At 50.6% G+C, this 22,487-nt stretch overlaps 1 pseudogene; it reads right to left on the bottom strand.

Annotated features, from left to right (window-relative positions):
* LOC125940296 (uncharacterized) overlaps positions 1 to 15,617 on the bottom strand; it is a 43,097-nt pseudogene extending 27,480 nt beyond the window's left edge.
* Positions 15,618 to 22,487: the final 6,870 nt, after the last annotated feature.

Below are 22,487 nucleotides of genomic sequence, written 5' to 3'. Positions count from 1 at the left end.
GTGCGCGCGTACCTCAGCCAGGTTTCCCCTTTCAGCCGCAGTCCTACTCGCGGAGACGCGCCCTGTTCTGTTGTCATCCGCCTTTGGTGACGTCTCCGTTTTCTTAACCACCAAAACGAGCCCTTTGGAGTTCTGCGTGATGGCCTGTTCCCTTGAATTACGGGCTGTCGTGTGGCGTCTTTCTCGAATTTGCGCTTCGCTAAATACTTTGCTCGTTTGCGCCGTCTGAAAAATTTTTGCATCGCCAGGCGGTCACCGAATGTGCCTCTGCAATCCCCGATCGTCCGATTCCTGTCCTGTTTAGCCGCCATATCAGTCTCCTCTCCTTTGGACGATTCCGGACCGTCGTTCAAATGCGGAGGTACAAGGGAGTTTTTAAGCGCCTCCTTGACCTTTTTAGGGCTGCTGAAACAAGCCTTGTCTCCGCAAGGAACGTCCTCCGGAAGAGCCACTGTTTCTACCTTCGCGATGTAGTTGCTCTCTTCTGCCGCGATTCCTTCTTTAACAACCTTCAAATGGTCTAAATAGCCCTCCGAATGTGGCAGCTCCAAATTAGTTTCTAATTCCTCTGTCATCCCTTGCTGCTGTATGCACACTGAGCCGGAGGCCTCGTCGCTAGCACCATTTCCCCTGCTTTCCTTAGCTATGTGCTGTGCTTCCTGAGTGCCTAAGTCATGAGGCCTATCCCTTTCTTCGTTGCCGTGCCTAATCTCCGCCGCGATCTCCTGAGCCGGGGGACGCGGGAGAGCTTGGACCGTATGGTCGCCAAAACTCAAGCCCTTCTTCTTTAACAGCATCTCCGAGCGATTTGAAAATAAGTAGGGGTATTTTTTGGACAGACTTTGCGATACTGCTGCTTCAGTCAGCAATAATCCGAACGGCCCCTCGATCTTTACACTGGCTATGGGCAAACAAATACTATTCTCCTCAACTAGCTGCCGGATCCACGCGTGTTCCCCGGTGAAATCCTCAGGTTGCACATACGCAGGGTGGACGATGTCCATTGTCGCCGCCGTGTCCCTAAGTACCCTACATGGCGTTCCGTTCACTGCGAGGTCGCGAAGGTAGGGTTCTAGGAGCTCCAAGTTGCCGTCGTCATTAACGAAAGAAAAAACAATCCTACGCTTCCGACTGCCGATCGCAAGATGTCCAGGCTCCTGGCAACGGAAACAGACGACCGGTTTTCTAGTCTCAAACGCCCTTTCTGTTTTTCTTTCGTCTTTCGCTGCACTGTTATTCTGGCCTAAATTATCTGTCGGCACGTCTTTGGTCCCACTTCCAGCTTTCTCGTTGTGAAAAGGGCGCCTGTTTTCCTCTTCGCTGAATTTCGTTAATGGACTGACGCGCGTTTTCTCGTATTCGCGACGTGCGGCGAATTCATCTGCTAGTACTGCAGCACGTTCTAAGTCCTTTTCGCCCGACCTATCTTGAATCCACAGGCGCATCTCTTCGCTCAAGGACCCATAGAACTGCTCCTTGCAGATTAGCTCCACAACCTTGTTGTGACAACCGAACGCATCTTCCCCTTTTAGCCACTCAATTAAATTGGCTTTCAGCTTATAACTGAAATCTTGAAAAGACTCGCCCGGTGTCCTAACTGCCTCCCGAAAACGGCGGCGGAAAGCCTCCGCTGAGAGCCGATATTTTCTTAACAGCGCAGCTTTTACTTTCTGATAGTCCTCTGACTCGTCCTTCGTTAGCCTCGCAATTATTTCGGTTGCTTCGCCAGGAAGAACGGTCAGAATCTGTTGTGGCCAACTCTCTAGTGCCAACCCGTTTCTCTCGCAGGTTCGTTCAACAGTAACGAGAAACAAACCCATGTCATCGTTCACCTTGTACGATGGTATGAGATCCCTTATCTTCACTCCTACTTCACCTGAACGTCTTTCATCTATTGAGAGGTTATTTGCTGATTGCCTGGCCAGATCCCGCTGCACGTCTACTTCTTTTAGCTTTAGTTCGTGAGCTCTCTGTTCCCCGCGTTCCCTTCTTTCTGCAGCTCTCTGTTCCTCGCGTTCCTTTCTTTCTGCAGCTTCCTTTTGATCAGCTCTCTGCCTTTCTCTTTTTTCTGCAGCGTTTTGTTCAGCTTTCTCAGCTCTTTGCCTTTCCCTCTCCTCTGCAGCGTTTTGTTCAGCTTTCTCAGCTCTTTGCCTTTCCTTCTCTTCTGCAGCGTTTTGCTCAGCTTTCTCAGCTCGTTTCTCTATCTCTTCCCATGCTTCTGAAATTTCGTCCTCAAGAGCCCCGCACTTCTCAATCGCCTCAATAAGCTGTGGCTTTCTCTGAATTTTCCTGACCTCAATTCCCAGCTCTTCACAAAGTAATAACAACTCTGGCTTTTTCCGTTTGCCCAAATCCATGGTCAATCCCGAACGAGGACTTTCTTACTCTGCTGTGACGTGAGGAAGCTTTCAACAGGAGCCTGCACGTACAGAAACTAATTCACCGTTTTAGAAAACACACAAGCTAAAACCTGGCAAATTCTCAAAGAAAGTCAAGCGCTCACCATTCTGCTGAAGCCAGGACGAAGGGTGGAGTATCCCATTGCTGCCAACCAGCTGATATAATCTCGATCGGGTGAGGTGGGTCGTCACCGCAAGAATCAGGAGATGGCGATGAAGGCGGGCATCGTGATGATGAAAAAATTAGAAAAGATTGTATTCACTTCATTGGTACATGGTTTTGACTCTATCCGAGTCTCGAGCGGTTCTGCCTAACACGGGGGCCAGGACGGCCTGAAATAACCCCTCGAGGTCTTGTGGTAGCCAATGTCTCCTTCAGGGAACTTGTGGAAGTGTCAGTCCTCTGTCGGGTGGTCAAGTTAACGACCTCCTCCCCCTCGGGTCCTCTCCTTTGGTAGCTCGCCCTTTGCGTCTGCTCAGGTCGTAGAGGCTTGACGCTTTCTCGGGGATGAAGGGGATTATCTCGTCACGGGAAAGGCGCTCGGGCTTGTTTCCCACATTTGAGAGGTACAGTTTCCAGTAATATCATAACCGCCACTAGGGGATTAAGATAATTGCCCCGACACGGGAACGTGCGCGGGTTTGGTTTCCCACAACTGAGATGCAGAGTTCCAAGTCGATCATAACAGCCCCATCCAGTTCGCTTGCAGCGCCATCGCACAATTTTTCCACACACGGCGCCTCAGCGGGAGAGCGTCATTCGGCCCACTCCGCCATTGTCTAGTACACTCTAGTGCTGCTACAATTTCTTTCTCTCTCTATCTCACTCTCATTTTGTCCTTCCCTCTCCCGAGCATTGCGCGCGCCGCACACAGTCTCTCCTTCCCTCTCCTTAACGTCCCACGTCAAGACTAATGTGCACGGCACGGAGAGGAGGTGAGGCCAACGCCGCTCCGCCAGATGGCAACGCAGTGACGTCGTAGCTCGGCAATTTCGCGACAGGAGGCACCCGTTTTTACGGTTAGCTAGAACAGCTTTGCTGTTAAAACCTTTCTTATTTTGACAGAAGTACATAAGTTGTAATTTAATTAGATAATTAGAAGTAGGGTTAGGTGGCGTGTAGAATGCTATTAGGACGAAGCTATGATCGCAGCAATATATTTTAGGAGCGAAGCTCCTTAGGGTCGAGCGCTGTCCCCTGTCGCGCCGTCGTAGCCACGCTAGTACTCGCCGCTCCCGCTAGAGGCGCAGCTGTGCTCTCTTTCTCTCTCGTTCCCGACGCGCGCTCTCTCTCGTCCGTAGCTAGGGGCGCTGCGGTGCACAAGGGCCGAATATACTACCCGCCGGGGTGGCTCAGTCAGCTAAGGCACTGCGCTGCTGAGCACGAGGTCGCGGGATCAAATCCCGGCCGCGGCGGCCGCATTTCGATAGAGGCGAAATGCAAAAACGTCCGTGTGCCTGCGTTGTAGTGCACGTTAAAGAACCCCAGGTGGGCAAAATTAACCCGGAGCCCTCCACTACGGCGTGCCTCTTAATCAGAACTGGTTTTGGCACGTAAAACCCCAGAAAGACGAAGAAGCGCTGTATATACTGTACACATGTACAGTATGTATATGTATGAATATATATATAGTATATGTACGCCACGTTCCGCTTCTGGAAGCCAGCTTCCGATGGGCGTTTTGCCCGAATAATCCCCCAGCCTGTGCTTCGCCCACCCATCATTTATTTATTTATTTTGTTTTACAATACTACAGGCCCTCCTCGGGCACATGCAGGAGTGGTTACAAAATGAGATACATTACAAAAAAGGAGAAAAAGAGAGAAAAGTGAAACCATTGTATCCAAACAAAGAACATAAGCACGCACAAAAGTGAACATACTCAATAAATACATACAATTTGCTTAAAGGAGCGGTTCGCGCACAAGCAGGAAAAGCAACGTTTACGATAAGTATGCAGCCACAAGAGGCTGCATATGGAATACATATCACTCACTCCGTGGATATGCGGTGTTTTTGTTTATTCTCAAACCCTCTAGATCGCGAAAGTCGTCGAGTACTACTGCCTCAATTGAAGATTTAACAAGGACTGCTCCGTCCGCATCTCTGATTTCTGTGTCTCCGAAAAACTTTATAAGTGAAGGAAAGACTAAGTCGTCAGCTATGTCGCTCTGCAACCAGTTTTCAATAAGGACTGTAATGTGAGGGTTACGTTCAACTAACTTTCGTTCCAGACTGTGTTTTTGTTAATAATGCTCCTGGTAATAATATTTAAAAGCATGCGTTAACTTTTCTTTGACTTAACATCTGGAACTAAAACAGCTAGCCGTTTCTTTGTCATGAAGTGTTGGTTTGGCCACTCAAACAGCTAAAGTTGTGTGCTGAATGTGCATGCAACTGCACGTCACGGGGAAATTTGGTTTGCTGTTTTCGATTTTCTTGCGGTAGCACTTATCATTTTTATTGTCGTCCCATACATAGGCCACCTTATTGATATACAGTTTGTTAAAAGCCAAAGAAACCTCGCCATGCTTTTCACGGTTGGTTCTTTCGCTTGCTCATAACTTTTTTTGACCTCACGTAATCGCTGCGAGAAATCTTCGCCAATAGAATATTCAGTATTTTTCAGTTTATAACATTTATTTAGAATTTAAACTTTATTCCCCGAGACCATTAGCGTTAGAATCACGGGTCTAGACTTTCCAGCGTTTCGTCTCTCCAATGCACTCTAAATCAGTGTAATTTACTTGAAGGATGTCCTGAAAAATACCCTTATTGTCTTTTCCAGCGATTCAGCATCTTCCCTCTCAGATTCTGGTAACCAATTAAAATGTATCTTCCGCTATGGCTCTTTAATCGCCAATTCGTGCCTCAAGTGACTGCATTGTGTTTCTCATGCGGTCAATCTCATTCTGGCATGAAGAAACCTCCTCCTCTTTGTTAGCCTCCAAGTTTCTGCCCTATATGCTAGCACCAGTAGAATGCAATGATTGTACACTTTTCTTTTCAACGACAGTGGTAAGCTCCGCTTTCAGGATTTGGCAATGCCTGGCGTATGCACTCCAACCCAGTTTTATTCTTCTGCGAATTTCTTTCTCGTGATCAGGGTCCCCTGTGAGTAATTGACCTAGATAAAGGTACTCCTTTACAGACTCTAGATGCTGACTGGCGATCCTGAATTCTTGTTCCCTTGCCAGGCTATTGAACATTATCCTTGTCTTCTGCATATTCATCTTTAACCCAATTCTTACACTTTCTCGGTTAAGGTCCTCAATCATTTGTTGCAATTCGTCCCCAGTGTTGCTGAACAGGACAACGTCATATGCAAACCGAAGGTTGCTGAGATATTCGCCGTTGATCCTCGCTCCTTAGCCTTCCCAGTCTAATGGCTTGAATACTTCTACAAAGCATGCAGTGAATAGCATTGGAGAGATTGTGTCTCCTTCCCTGACCCCTTTCTTGTGGAGAACCAAGTTAGCAGTGGAATCTTTGTAGATATTTCCCAAGATATTCACGTATGCCTCCTGCACTCCTGATTACGCAATGCCTATAAGACTGCTGATATCTTTACTGAATCTAATGCCTTTTCATAAACAATGAAAGCCATATAGAGAGTTTGAATGTACGCCGCATATTTCTCGATTACCTTATTGATGACATGGATGTGATCCATCGTAGAATATCCCTTCCTGAAGCCAGCCTGTTCTCTTTGTGTTGCCCTTATTCTATTGGAAATTATTTTGGTGAATATTTTATACAATACTGAAAGCAAACTAATGGGTCTATAATTCTTTAATTCCTTAACGTCTCCCTTCTTATGGATTAGTATAATGTTGGCATTCTTCCAGCTCTCTGGTACATTTGAAATCATGGGGCATGGCGTGTAAAGGGCCGCAAGCTTTTCAAGCATGATGTCTCCTCCATCTTTGATCTTCTACTGCCGTTTTTCCCCCCGGTCATGTCTTGCATGGGCCTTCTAACTTTATAGCTAGTTAAAGAAGGAGCCTCTGTATCCTGTTCATCACTTCCTCGAATGACGGTAGCGTGACTGCTCTGGGTACTTACTGTTCAGGTCAGGTACTGTACAGGTTCTATAACCCGCATTTACCGCATGTAATATAGCATGCCATGGTATATAGCATACGTATAGACCTACACCATGTTTGTAAACAGCGTTAGGCACCGTCAATATCTTTTAGCCTCTATAGCGACGTCACGTAGGCTCCGCGCACTTTTGGCGCCCACGCTTGCACGCGGGAATGGTGCTTTTTTTAATTGGATGGGGGTGGAGGCTGGTAAAACCACGTTTTGATTATGAAGCACACGTTAGTGGGGCACCGGATTAATTTTGACTACGTGACGTTCTTTAGCGTACACTAGGGAAACGTTCTCGCATTTCGCCCCCATCGGAATATGGCCGAACGAGACGGTAGGCCTAGCTCGCTTACCGCCGCAGTGACGGCCTGAAAGCGCATGCGATCTAAACACGATTAACGTGCGTCTAAATGAATTGGTGCGAATAGCAAACGAATAGCAAACGGTGTCTTTGGTGCGATTAAGAAAGGAAACGTAGTATACTTGCAAAAAATTCGAGATATTTGTTCTATTAAAAACGATTTCAAGTTAAAAACAGGCTGTAGCCAATTTCTACGTCGCCGTGAGCGGCGACAGAAGCGATCGGTGATGGAACCGGCGAGGTACCGTCCCGACGGCGACGCCGGCTGTGTAGGACTGCGCAGTCTGTCTGTAGGCCGCGGCCGTCCGATCGCTCCAAATCTGCACTAACGCTGTACATTTTATTTCGCCCTCAAAATTTAATTGACACGTTTAGGCGCGTTTATGACATCCACACTGCAATTAACTCAGCTGTGACTGTGCTACCTGCGTATCTGAACGTGTGATCTACACTGCAAGTGGCGCAATTCTTTGAGCTGAAAATAAATTTGAATGAGACGTGCTTTGTGGGGCATCTGCTCGCTCGACCTACATTAAAGGCTAATCCTAATCTAGCTTTCCCACAGTGCGGCAAGAAACTGTAATGACGCGCTAATAACGATCCTAGGATCATAGGTTGGCTCATGCAAGCCACTCAAAATAAGAGAAGCTTAACGGTTACGAAATGTTTTGCGCGCAATGGATGATCTGGTATGACAATCCAACTTTCGCTTTTTACCACGGTGGTCCATTGTTTGCGACGGTTTTCATCAACAGAAAACCTATGAAAACTTTAGCCTCTTGCGTATTTCGACACAACTCAGCACGTCGACATACTCCATTTCCTTCGTTGTAAGATCATAGAATAAAGACCTCACACATGGAACCGCACAACCACCCGCGAAACCCAGCGGCTGCTGTGGTAGGCGCGACACGGGCGGCGGCTCGGCGGCGGAGTGCCTACCATGCGAAACTAAATTCCGACGACATCGCCACCGCATTTTCGTGACGTAGCGCCATGGTGTAGGTCTATACCTAAATATATACAGAACCTCACGGCGACGGCAAAAAGTCACTTGGAGTGTCCATATAAGTGATATCGCAATAAAAGTAAAACAACAGCAAGTTGCCCAAACATTTCATACACTGCCGGTTCCGAAAACTGGAGAGCAGAAAGGATCCTCTTCGGCGTCCTGAGGCCACTGGCTACCAAAAATGTCCACCAAGCAGTCACAAAAGTGGCGGTGGAACGCGCCCTCATATCGAAAACAAGAACGTGTGCAGCTTGCACTAGTGTTGCAAGGCTGGAGTAAACAGCGGAGCTGGTGATCGACCTAGCTTCTTTCATGTTTTACTACAATTGGCTAAATCTTGCTAGGAAGTGCTAAGTGCTACTACGCACGGTATTCCGAATTGACTCGCCGCCGAGGCGCAGATTCTTGCTTGGCCTCGCGACGCACTTCAAGATGAGCGGCTTCTTCTTCGGGTGTCCGGATCTTCTTTGGTCATCCCATGCCAATGCTACATGTACTCGCCACAGGGTCAACGAAAGTTGTGCCGCCGTCGCGCCGGCTCTGAGCTTTATCTCCCCGGTGACGTCATGGCCAAGCTGTACCACCACACTTGCCGGGGTGTGGCTGGTCAAAGCCTGGTGGTGGTGGTGGTGAATTCCTTATTTCGCCCGAAAAGAGGGGACCAGTCCAAACGCCGGAGGAGGTCGGCGGGGACCCCTTGGGATTCCGCGGCCTCCATGGCACGCTGGATGAGCCGGCGTTGGTATGCTGGCTCGGAGGTACGCAGGAGGGACTCCCACGACTCTGGGATATTTGCGTTGTCTGTGCTGTAATGCGTACAAGTCCACGACATGTGTATGAGAGTGGCCGGAGCTGAGCAGTGTTTGCACCTAGGCGTTATTTGTTGCAGAAAGATTTTAGGGGGTGTGGGAAGCTGCCTGTTTGTAGTTTGTGCCATTGGACGGCCTCGCGTCTTGTTATATCACGGTGTGCGGGAGGATATATGCATCTTCCGAGTCGGTAGCACTGGAGGATGTCTGTGTAAGTGGTGAGTAGAGAATCGTGCGAAATAGGGGTGTCAGGGGAATCTGGGCGGTGGATCCTGCACTCGGCTCGGCAGCTAAGATATCGAGCAAGTGTCTGCACCTGGACGTTTCCGCAGAGCGACTCGTGGGCTGGAGCCCACAGGAATAAGGGGGATGTGGAGGAGGGGGGAGTAGAAAGTAGAATGTTTGATGCCGGGCGAGAGATACGGCCGGCATCGTAATTGCGGATCGCCCGTTGAGAATCACTTATGACGACTTTGGTAATAAGATCAGTTAGCGAAAGCGCAATGGCAACCTCCTCTGCTGCGATGACTGTGTCTGCGTTGGGAATGCTGCAGGCTGTGGCTGTGTAACAGCTACGGTGCAGGGCGAGGGCTGCCGCCACCATCGCTGGTTTCGAGGGGTGGTAAGAGGCGTCCGTATACGTGACATCCGGACGTCCGTTGAAGCGTTTCTCGAATTGACGTGCACGATCGGCCCGTGTCTCGGCGTGGTGTTCCAGATGCATCCGTTTGGAAATGGGAGAGATGCAGAGATTTCGACGATATTCCGGTGTAAGTTCAATACAATTGGGGGCCGCCCTCGTTAGTGAGATCCCAACTTGCTACAGTACCACTCGGCCAACGTGTTTGAGTGACAACCGCTCGTATTGGGTGGTGAGAGTAGCTTCGATCACATCGCTCACGGTGTTGGACATGCCGAGAGCCATAAGCTTGTGAGTAGCTCTGGACATGGGAAGACCCAGGGCCGTCTTGTATGCTTTGTGAAGTGACGCCTCTAGCTGTTCGCTTTCGGCGCGTATGAGACGTAAGTAAGGTGCGTGGTAGGTGATGCGGGAGCAGATGAAGGCTTGGACGAGGCGCAGAAGGTTGGACTATCGCATACCTCGGTGCTTGTTGGAGACTCGCTTGATAAGACGTCCGATCTGTACCACCGACTTGTCGATGCGTTGGAGCGATATATTGTTGCCGTTTGCCTGTAGCTGTAGGCCCAGGATCCTGGTGTGATCTGTACGAGGGAAGGGGTTGCCTTGCACCTGGAGGTTGATTTCAGGAAGTATCTTTGGTGGGTGTTGCCCTGAGGACGGGATGATTATATTGTTACGGTGAGGAAGGCAGACAATGTCGACGATGGAGAAGAGGACGAAGTGGCAACAGCCCCTGTGTGTTCTCAGCTGCGGTCTATCTATCTCCTGTAAATACATCTTGTAAATAGTTTATACCCGTGACATTTTGGTGAGAGGTGCGAGGTACGCGTCTTCGCCCCGGAGCTGCGCAGCGGATGTCTCGCGCAGCCTGGGAACATGCATCCAGCGGCAGGCACCGCGTCTGCAGCTGCATCGCCGACTACGCAGACCCAGTACGTTGCTCTACCTCAGCCGCAACATCCCGGCAAGTTCAACGGCCTCAATGGTGTTGACGTAGAAGAATGGTTGAAGATGTACGAGCGCGTCAGCAAGGTGAGAAGGTGGGATCCGACCATAATGCTGGTCAATGTCGTGTTCTATCTCGACGGAACACCGCGAACGTGGTATTATACACACGAGGAAGAGCTCACCAGCTGGGAGTTCTTTAAAGAGAAGCTGTCCGACGTTTTTGGTAATCCGACTAGGTCGACAGCTAGCCGCCAAGCAACAACTCGCCACGCGTGCTCAAACTGCTACCCATTCGTACGTCTCCTACATTCAGGACGTGCTCGCCCTCTGTCATAAAATCGACACGTCAATGCCAGAGGCGGACAAGGTTGGACACATTATGAAAGGTATCGCGGACGACGCATTATACCTTCGGGTCTTTAGAAACCTATCGACTGTCGACGCCATCATGAAGGAATGCCGCCGTTTCGAGGAGGCGAAGAGTCGCCGTATACATAATCAGTTTACACGGCTTCCAAATACTTCAGCGACCTCTTCTTGCACTGACCCAACCGACCAATCTAGCTTGCCACCACCAAGTGAAAACGTGACCCGCATTGTGCGCCGCGAACTCGAAGCAGCGTTTCCTGTCTCGCCTCAGCAGACGTCTTGGACCAACACTGCTGGCACGATATCGCTGATCCAGTCTGTGGCTCGCCAGGAAATCGTTAATATGGGTCTCCCCAGCGCCTGCTCCTTGAGTGGTCCTGACACCGGCCCTGCTCCTATGCCTCGGTCCTATCGCCGTCCACCGTACAGCGCCCGTTATCTCTACAGTGCCCGGAATCTTTCGGACTGGCGTACACCTGATGACACGCCGATCTGTTCCTGCTGCGGTCGAATCGGTCACGTTTCCCGGCACTGCTGTAGATGTTGGTCGTCCCCGCCTCGAAACACTTTCTGGAATTCAAGTTCGCCCCGCAGTTCTTCACCCCGTCGCTTCTACGACGCTTCCGACGCCACTACCTCTCCTCGCCGCTATACTCGCTCGCCCTCGCCTCAACGTCACCAGCCACGTCCACCCCAGCTTCACCGCTCACCCTTGCCGACCTACCCAGGACCATCCCTGCCGGAAAACTAGGCAATGTGGCAATGTGGCATTGCAGCACTACCTCGGGGTAGTGCTGCAATGTCTAATTCACCGCAAAATCCTCCTTTGATGCTGTTTACGAAACGTAACCTTCTCGACGTCCACGTTGATGGTACACCCGTCACACCACTCATAGATACCGGAGCGTATATATCGATTATGACCAGGCGCCTTCGCCGCCATTTAAGGAAAATTGTTACGCTTGCCGTTACTCGGGTCGTACGAATCGCCGTCGGCAGCATTGTGGCCGTGGTCGGATTGTGTACTGCGCGTGTGAGCATTTCCGGCCGCCATACTGTCGTCCTTTTCACTGTGCTTGACCAGTGCCCCCATGACCTCATACTAGGCCTCGACTTCCTCTCTGTACATTCAGCGCTCATCGATTGATCCTCGAGTACTGTGCGTCTTGACCTGCCTCTGCTGGACGATGATCCTACAACACCTAACGAAATTCGCCTGAGACCCGACTGATTTTGGTCCCGTTCCACCAAAGGCCTTGACATACATCGAAAAGGCGCCATCTATACCAGTTCCCGATGGTGATTACATCTCCGCTCCTATAACTGCCATCGTTCTCAGCCACAACGTTACTGTTCCGCATTCAATACTGCGAGTCACAGACACGTATCTCCCTATAGTGAATTTCGGGCTCACAAAGCAAATTCTGCCTAAAGATATTACCCTGGCTACGATCACTGCTTTAGAAGTTCACTGCGTTGAAACTTTTGCCGTCGACACGTCCTGTGAACCTTTCAGGTCTACCAATTGTACGGACCACGACATGAAGAAAATGATCGCCCCGAGTCTCACACCTGTGGAGGCTGAACAGCTCCGCAGTTTATTGCTATGTTCAAGGACATATTCGACCTGAACAACCGTCCCTTAGGCCAGACGCCTCTTGTCAAACACCGTATACATACAAGCGATAATCCTCCGATCCATCGGCGGCCCTACCGAGTTTCAGCTTTGGAGCGCGAAGTCATCAAAACAGAAGTAGACAAGATGCTCCCGAAAGACATCATTGAGCCATCGACAAGTCCCTGGGCGTCACCTGTTGTGCTAGTAAAGAAGGACGGCACATGGAGATTCTGCGTCGACTACCGGCACCTCAACCGCATCACGAAGAAAGACGTCTGCCCACTACCTCGTATAGATGACGCCCTTGATTGCCTATACGGGGCACAGTATTTTTCATCCATCGACCTACGGTCCGGATTTTGGCAAATCGCTATGGATGATCTCGATCGTGAAAAGACCACCTTTATAACGCCTCATGGTCTTTACCACTTCAAAGTTATGCCTTTTAGGCTCTGCAACGCTCCGGCTACCTTTGAGTGTATGATGGACTGATTACTCCAAGGATTCATGTGGTTGACTTGCCTCTGCTACGTAGATGGTGTTATTGTGTTCTCGCCAACATTCAGCACACCTTGAGCGCCTTTCAGCTGTACGTGCTGTTTTTCGCAAGGCCGTTCTGCAGCTCAACTCGAAGAAATGTAACTTCGGCCATCATGAAATTACAGTCCTTGGACATGTCGTTATTGCGTCTGGCATCGGACCGGACCCGGAGAAAATTCGCGCCATGAAAGATTTTCCTGTCCCACAGTTCGAAAAAGCTGTCGGCAGTTTCGTGGGCCTTTGCTCTCACTTCCGTCGCTTTGTTAAAGATTTTGACACGATAGCACGCCCTCTGACAGATATTCTAAAGAAAAGTGTGCTATTTTGATATGGAGACTCTCAGGCCACCGCCTTTTCTCGCCTTACCACCATACTCACCACCCCGCCGATTCTAGGACACTTCAATACGTCAGCCCCTACAGAGGTGCGCGCCGATGCCAGTGGCCACGGCATCGGTGCCGTCTTGGCACAAATTCAGCACGGCGTGAACGAGTTATCGCGTACGCTAGCCGTCTTTTGTCACCTTCGGAGCAGAATTACTCTATTACCGAGCGCGAATGTTTCTCACTTGTGTGGGCAGTAGCAAAATTGCGCCCCTATTTATACGGCAGGCCCTTTTCTATTGTAACGGACCACCACGCCCTCTGTTGGCTTTCCTCCTTAAAAGATCCCACAGGGAGGTTTTGACGATGGGCTTTGCGGCTACATGAGTATTCCTATTCTGTGGTGTATAAGTCTGATCGCCTACACAATGACTTTGACTGCTTGTCCCGTTACCCTGTACCCACGCCCGACAACGCCGACACGGATGCTTCCGCAAGTGTTCTTTCCTTTTCCCAGCTTTTGGACATGGCCCACGAGCAACGCCGTGACGCTACCTTGAGGACCCTCATTGACCAATTGGAATCTGCTCCCAATGATCCATCGTTATGGTGGTTCGTCCTCAACGACGGGATATTGTACCGCCGCAATTTTCACCCTGACGCTCCTCCCCTTCTATTTGTCGTTCCCCAACATCTGCGCTTAACTGGGCTTCAAGAGCTTCATGATGCACCTACTGCCGGAAACCTTGGGGTTGCTCGCACTTACGACCGCGTGCGCCTCCGCTTCTACTGGCCCGGCCTACCGCGCTCCATACGGTGATAAGTAGCTGCTTGAAGTCCTGCCTCATCGGAAATAGCCAGCAATGATTCCTGCCGGGTACTTACAGCCGATCGAGATTCAAACTGAGCCAGAGGATCTCGTTGGCCCTTTTCCTGAGTCCAGCTCCGACAACAGGTGGATCGCTGTTGCTACTTATTACGCGACGCGCTACGCCATCACTCGAGCGCTTCCCACGAGCTGCGCGACTGATGTCGCGATTTCCTACTCCGGGATATAATTTTAGTCTATTGCGCCCCGCGACAGCTCCTTACCGACCGTGGCCGCACTTTCCTCTCCCAAGTCATCGCCGATATCCTACGCTCCTGTTCTACCAAACACAAACTCGCTACCTCCTATCATCCCCAGACCAACGGCCTTACTGAGCGACTTAATCGGACCATCACTGACATGCTATCGAAATACGTTTCACCCGACCTCAAGGACTGGGATATTGCGCTACCATATGTCACGTTCGCCTATTATTCGTCAGGCCACGATACTGCTGCGTATTCCCCCTTTTACTTGCTGTTCGGTCGTGACCCTGTATTACCATTGGACGCTTCACTCCCCTTGGTACGGAATTCACGGACCGATTATGCCCGCGACGCCATCGCCCACGCTGACCATGCGCGCCAGCTTGCCCGTAGTCGTTTGTTGGCATCGCAGGAAACTCAAAAGCACGCTTACAATTGCCGCCATCCTGAGACATACTTTGCACCAGGCTCTCTCGTACTACTTGGTCCCCTTGCCGACGTGTGGGGCTCTCCGAGAAACTCCTTCCGTGCTACAAAGGTCCTTACCGCGTTCAACGTCAAGTGACCAATGTCACGTATGAGATCATCCCAGTGAAATCCGTCGTGGCAGCCGGTTACACATCACCCGACGTCGTACACGTCTTTCGGCTTAAGCCCTATTATGCCCTTCCCGATGGCCTCTTCTGAAGCACCGGGACGGTGCTTTTTCCGCCGGGGGTTGTGTTACGATGAGGAAGGCAGACAATGTCGACGACGGAGAAGAGGACGAAGTGGCAACAGCCTCTCTGTGTTCTCAGCTGCTGTCTATCTATCTCCTGTAAATACATCTTGTAAATAGTTTATACCCGTGACTCTGACTTAGTCGCCGAGCAGCTGAGGCCAACTGTATCTAGTCTCCGACGCGATCGATGGCGGTCTGGAGAGTCTTTTCGATCTGGCCGTTACTGCCGTGAGTGATCCAAACAATAAGATCGTCAGCATAAAGGCTGTGGTGTAGGTAGGGAATGTCAGCCAGAAGCTTGGGCAGGCCTACAGTCCAACGTTGAAAAGCAGTGGCGAGAGCACGGAGCCTTGAGGCGTGCCACGGTTGCCAGGAGAGATGGTGGAGGGATGTCCCGTGCCGTCGCTGAGTTGTATCTTGCGGTCGGTCAGGAAGTCTCGGACGTACGCATACGTGCGATGTACGATGCCGAGAGTCTGGAGTCGTTGAAGAATCACTTCATCGAGGATACTGTCGAAGGCCTTGGTAACATCGAGGCCGACGCTTACTTTCGTGTCTAATGTGCGACGCATCACTACCTGGTGCTGGAGAAGAAGCATTATGTCCGGGGCTGCTAATTGAGGACGGAAACCGAACATCGTGTCTGGTAGGAGGTGGTTGTCTTCGAGGTAGCGAAGAAGTCTGGACTGGATAACGTGTTCCATTAACTTCTCAACGCAGGATGTAATAGAGATGGGACGGATGTTGGCCAAGGTGGGTGGTTTTCCCGGTTTGGGGATGAAGACTAGCTTGGCGCACTTCCATTCCTGCGGGATGGTACCGCTGGCCTAACACTCTTGAAGGTAGTCGGTGAGGGCGTGAATAGAGGCGTCATCTAGATTCCTAAGCACCGTGTTAGAAATGCGGTTGGGGCCGGCCACCGAATTGGTCTTGAGGGGATTGAGTTCTGGGTGTACCTCCGCTAAAGCGATTGGGGCGTCTAAGCCAGGGTTTGCGGAGCCCCGATAAGGGGGAGGAGGCTGGTTGCCGGTTCGGGGCAGATGTAGGTGTCAATGAGCTCTTGTTCGAGCTCATCTGGCGTGCCAGGATACTGATGGAAGATTCGCTCAAGCTGTTGGCGTGCTCGGAGATCGTCTCCAGCCGGGTGCATTAGATGTCGGAGAAGGTTCCACGTGTTACGAGCGTTAGGAATCTCGTTCATCTGGTGACAAATGTTGCGCCAGCTCTGGCGGGTGAGTTCTACTGCATAGTTCTCAATGTTCGTGTGGGCGCGTGCAAGCCAACATCGGATATCGCGGTCCCATTTTCGAGTGGCGAGAAAAGCTTCTAGCGACTTCTTGCGCTCCCAGGGATGGGCGTAGTAACGGTCGCAGCGTGGGACTGTGTTCTCAACCTCAAGGTTTGCGTGGCGTCAGTCACTTGTTTGACGATTACGGCTGTCCATGCTTTGATGTCGGTAATGGCGGGAGGTGTGGCCTGCTCTTTCCTGTGCGTGCGAAAGGAGTCCCAGTCAATCACCTGAGTCGGCCGCGTACGTTACCTCGTGGGCTCTTGTATCACGATCTCGAGCATGAAGTGATCGCTTCCAAAATTTTCATGAGTGTGACACCAAGTAGCTTTGACTCCGGAGCTCATAAAGGCGAGATCCGGAGTTGTATCTCGGTGTAGGCCCGAACCGAATCTAGTGGGGTAGGAGACGTCTGGGATGAGGGTGAGCTGGTGCGTATGCCAGTCATTCCAGAGACGTCCGCCTTTACTCGAGTCGTAGTGGTAGCCCCAAGCGCGGTGATGCGCCTTGAAATCGCCGATAATGAGGAGAGGCTGCCCTTGCGCTAGCTGCTGGGCTTTGAGGAAAAGGGGCCCCAAAACGTCTTTATGGGCCCGGGGAGCGCTGTAAACATTAAGCACAAACAGACTAGTGCGACGTTTGCGCGAGGGTCAAGGTAATATTTCTAAAAATACGCGTTTGGGGAAAGTAGGATCCAAATTGTGTTGGAGGACAGTGAAATTACGTGTGACGAGAGTGGATACTTGAGGCTTTACTCGTTCCGACGGGTATGTACTGAAACCGCCAAGTTCCGTGTTCTTGCCACCTGCTTGAAGGGCTATCAGTTCGAGGCGATTACTCGCGATGAGGAACTGTTGGAGGACCGGACGCTTACGTCCGAACCCGCGACAGTTCCACTCCCAGACGGTGGCGTTACCCGAGCTGACTGCCATGATTGACCTTGGCAAGTTCTGGGGTTGGAGGGAGTGCCGGCGCAGAGGCCGCGAGTTCAGCGACCGCTACGGGTTTTCCCTGGGCTTTGTTACGTCTCAACTTGGTCCAGAGTATACCTTGGACGTTTACCACGAGGCAGCCCCTTTCATCAGCGTCGCCCAGACAGCGACAGCGCCCGATACCGGCCATGACGAGTTGACCGGATTCAGGAGAGAGGCCAACTTCGAGGAATTTCTACCGTGAGAACGGCGACGATCTCGGTTTCCCCTGATGACCATGGAGTGGTAGCAAAGGCGAGGATGCAACAGTAGAGGCGGAGTTGGGTGAACAATACAATCCCTCTGATTGGCCGCACCAAGGTCAGCATATTCGTCAGTCTCGTCTCCTAGGGAAGACGAAGGGATTAAAAAGCGGAGACCGGTGCTGCAGTGCGATGGTGCTGATGTGACCTGATACCAACTCAGGCGTTGAATATGCTCCTGATGGAGTGGGCTTCCGTACCAGGGGCCAGTGTACATAATGTAAATTAAATCATTTCTGCTTATTCCTACTACCGGATGTATTTATCAATGGGCTTGGTGGATTCTTGGCCCAAACGCCACCTCGAGCCGCAACAACCTGGTTGGCAGCGGTGAGATGAAGAAGGCAATGCTCACAATCTGGGATCGGCGGGCCTTGGAACCTTCGCTAGCTTGAGGTAAACTGCGGGCGGAAGAGCGACTTCTGTGGATCTGGGATCAGCAGAACTCATCGTGACTCAGGGAGGCACAACCGTCGCATTAATGGCGTGGAGTCTTGGGTGACTCGGGGAAACCGGAAGGAAGAACAGCAGAACGTGGCAGGCCTCACGATCTGGGATCGACGGACCTGGGAACGTGGCTCCGGGCGACACGGCCTTCGCGAGCTCGAGGTAAACGGCGGACGCAAGAGCGACTTCTGTGGATCCGGGATCAGCAGAGCTCGTCTTCGTGGCTCAGGGAGGCACAACCGTTGCAGTAACGCCGTGGAGTCTTTGACGACTCCAGGAAACTGGAAGGAAGAGCAGCAGAAGGTGGTAGTCCTCACGATCTGGGATCGGCGGACCTGGGAACGTGGCTCCGGGAGACACGGCCTTCGCGAGCTCGAGGTTGGGTGAGTGCTTGAGCGACTACGTTTTGCTGGACGATAAGGACAGGGTTTTGTCGGGCAACTAAGTGTGATTGAGTGCCACCGGGTGTGCGGTCAGTACAGTGGAAGTTGTAGTCAGCTCTCACAAAGCACGGATATCAGAGCGTTAAAGAAAGTAGAGCTTTTGCTGTTAGCAGCAGAGCTCGGTATGAATATTAGCCATAAGTTGAGAAAGCTCGAAATTCGTACAACGATTGACGAAGTGGGTTTCGAGGAAGATGAGCTCACGTATGCCTGGAGAAAGGTACGTCGCGAGAACGAAAAGCAGGATCGCGAGAGAAAAGAACGCGACAGATAAGAAAGGGAGGAAGAGAAGGAGCAAGAAATTCAGATGGAAGAAATGCGACGAGAAATCCAGCAGCATAGAGTTCAACAGGCACGGTTGAATCTGCGCAATTTTAAGGAAGGTGAAAACATTAAATGTTTTCTGCCCACAGGGGCGTCTGCGTCAGCAGGCGTTTGGTGTGTTGCGACACCACGGACCCGAGCACATGAGGGTCAGACCCTCCCGCGTTTAACCGTGCGTGGCTTAGCCGTGTCCGGGGAAAAGGGGATCCTGGGGGTTGAGCCGAAGCCGGGTGTTTGGACCTTTAAGGCCCCTCGGCGGAGGCAACACACCCCTTTGGCCTCGGCTTCACGTAGGCGGCACCCCCGGACTGACCCACCCGGGGGAAATCGGTGGTCGCCTTTTCCTGTCCCTCTCCTACATCTTTTACTTTCCTATCAACTTACCTTTGTGCCCTGTCATCTCCTTTCTTCCCAATTTTTTTTTCTCCCAGGCGGCTTGGATTAACATGGTGCTCTATATCCAACCTTGACTATGGCGCATTGGGTTATAGCAGCGATGTACGGCTGGCGTGTGCAAGTCAATGCTCTGTCAAACTTGTAGCGTCCCCTTGTTGGGCTCTATGGTGGGTGGCTGCCATTGCTGCCGAAACAAATAAAACCAGCATGCATAGAGCATCATTTCCTCTACTATCCGATCGTACCGCTGCAAAGCGCGTACGCACCGAAGTCTCCCTCAACTTTTTCGCCACACGCAAAGAATCCTTCTCACGCTACCACGTAATCCACAGCGATAAACCTGAAAAACCAGTAAGAGTTATTTCACCTTTCCTTGTCTCGAAATCTCTAACTGACACCATTGGACCAGGCTATAAAGCTAGCAAGATGGCAAGCGGCGACCTCCTCCTTGAGGTTCGTGACAAGCTGCAGCATGAAAAACTTGCAAATCTCTCAACCTTTGCAGACATCCCAATAACAGTGACCCCACATCGTTCTCTCAACACAGTCCGAGGCGTGATCTCAGATTCCGACTTGTTGAACTTACTGAAGCAGAACTGTTAGAAGGCTGGCAAGACCAACTTGTCATTGAGGTAAATAGGATAAAAATCAGGCGAGACAATAACGAAATTCCAACAAAACATCTGATCATTACATTTGCCTCTAGTGTGCTGCCAGAAACCCTCGAGACAGGCTATACCAAAATCCGTGTAAGACCTTACATTCCTAACCCTCGTCGATGTTTTAAGTGTCAGAAGTACGGCCACGGCTCGCAAAGCTGCCGAGGTCCACTCACCTGTGCAAAATGTGGTGACAAAGACCACACTTCCGAAAACTGTTCAGGAACACCCCACTGTGTGAACTGTGAAGGCGACCACCCCGCATATTCCCGATCCTGCGAAACCTGGAAAAAAGAAAAAGAAGTGATCACACTGAAAATCAAGGAAAACATATCGTTCCAAGAAGCACGAAAACGTGTTTCTGTTTTTCATACCGCAAGGTATGCTGGTGCGGTGCGCAAGGGGGCAGCGCCGCAGCAGACTCCGGCATCGGCCCACTCCACAAACAGTGTGGCTGCGGCTGTGCCACAAGCCCCCGTGGCGAAAGCAGCTCACGCTGCTTGGCCGTCCGTGAGGGAGGGCCCGTCAACCTCCGGGTTGGGGGCCCCAAAGGCCTCCGACGTGTCGAGGCCTTCCTGTACAACACAGCGCTCTCTAGGGCTCGTGTCGAGCGCCTCGCAAGAGGCGATGGACATAACACCTATTCAGACGGCGCAGCCAGCGCCTAAAGAGCGGCGGGATTCTCTCGACCGCTCCAAAAAAGACAAAACTCGCGTCACGGCGCCTAGAAAGGGCCCCGTGAGCTAATATTAGTCTCTTAAACACACAGCACAAACACTTTCTTCATTATGGAGACACAAATACTACAACGGAATGTTGGAGGACTTATTCACTACCTCGACGATATAAGAGAACTCCTACACAAACATAACCCAAAGTTGCTGTGTGTTCAAGAGACACATCTGAAACCTACAAGCACAAACCGCCTTCGTCAATACACCATCTTTCGAAAAGACCGCGATGAGGCTAACGTCTCGTCCGGTGGTGTAGCAATAGTTGCCGATAAGTCGGTGGCTTGTCGACATGTGACCCTTCAGACGGCCCTTGAGGCGGTGGCAGTTCGGGCCATTCTGTTTAACAGACTAGTAACTGTGTGTTCCATTTATATACCCCCCAATCATCACCTTGAAAAAACAGACTTTTATAACCTCATTGACCAGCTTCCCGAACCTTACATACTCGTGGGAGATTTTAACGCTCACAACACGTTGTGGGGAGACTCGCGATGCGACGCGAGAGGTCGACTCATTGAAAATTTTGTTCTGACCTCTGGTGCCTGCCTTTTTAATAAGGAGCCGACCTACTATAACGCCCAACACGATTCGTACTCGTCAATAGATCTAGCAATTGGATCTGCTTCTCTTATGCCTGACCTTGAATGGAATGTCATTGACAATCCTTTTGGAAGTAACCACTTCCCCGTAACTTCAAACTTAATAACGGAGCATGATAAACCTCCCAATATTCCTCGATGGAAATTAGCACCGGTTGACTGGGAGCATCTTGAAGATTTAACTTATTTACCACGAGATTTTATAAACAATTTTAGTATCGACGATGCTGTTGCATATTTTACCGCTTTTATTATTAATGCTGCTGAAAAGTGTATCCCACACACGAATGGCGGTTCACTTAAAAGACGTGTTCCCTGGTGGAACGAAGACTGCAAAGAGGCGCGAAAGAGACAGAATAAGGCATGGGGCGTATTTCGTAGATCGCCAAATGCAGAAAATCTAATTGAATTTAAACGCATTAAATCACTGGGAAGGCGGACACGACGTCAGGCAAAAAGAGAAAGCTGGGTGAGGTTTCTATCATGTATAAATTCATACACACAGGAGTCAAAAGTGTGGAACGGCTTAAGAAAGCTAAAGGGGCACCAAATTCATCCGTTGCCTCTGGTGAATGACCAAGGGAATACCTTGCAGGACCAGGCAGACTGTCTTGGAGAGCACTTTGAGCGTGTTTCAAGCTCAATACATTATTCACAGCCCTTTCTTAAATATAAACAGAGAGAAGAATGTAAGTCATTCGTACGCAAATGTCGACAGAACGAACCGTATAACCTTCCTTTCACTATTGCCGAGTTGAGAGCTGCCCTGATCGCATGTAAGAGCTCTGCACCCGGACCCGACAGAGTGATGTATGACATGATTAAGAACGTACACCCTGATACACAACTGACACTACTCGCACTTTTCAACACTATTTGGGCTGCCGGATACCTTCCGTCCGCATGGAAAGAAGCGATTGTGGTCCCTGTATTGAAGCAAGGTAAAGATCCTTCCTCGGCGGCAAGCTACCGTCTCATAGCTCTCACAAGTTGCGTATGTAAGCTATTTGAAAAAATGGTTAATCGACGACTCATACATTTCCTTGAACTGAACAAAATGCTTGATCCCTATCAGTGTGGCTTTAGAGAATGGCGATCCACAACTGATCACCTTGTGCGCATTGAAGGAAGTATCCGGGATGCATTTGTGCACAAACAGTTTTTCTTATCGGTATTCCTCGATATGGAGAAGGCGTAGGACACAACATGGCGTTACGGAATCCTGAGAGACTTGTCGCGAATGGGCATCCATGGGAATATGCTAAGCGTAATAGAAAGCTATTTGTCTAATCGTACCTTCCGCGTCAAAATCGGCAATGTATTTCACGTCCATTTATACAGGAAACGTGTGTACCCCAGGGAGGCGTGCTCAGCTGCACACTCTTTATCGTTATAATGAACACACTCCGTGCCTCATTACCACCGGCTATTTTTTATTCCGTTTATGTAG

The sequence above is a fragment of the Dermacentor silvarum genome, chromosome 9, assembly GCF_013339745.2.
Source record: "Dermacentor silvarum isolate Dsil-2018 chromosome 9, BIME_Dsil_1.4, whole genome shotgun sequence".
NCBI lineage: Eukaryota > Metazoa > Arthropoda > Arachnida > Ixodida > Ixodidae > Dermacentor > Dermacentor silvarum.
The sequence above is the reverse complement of the archived record's forward strand: the minus strand, read 5'-3'. Positions and strand labels throughout refer to the sequence as shown.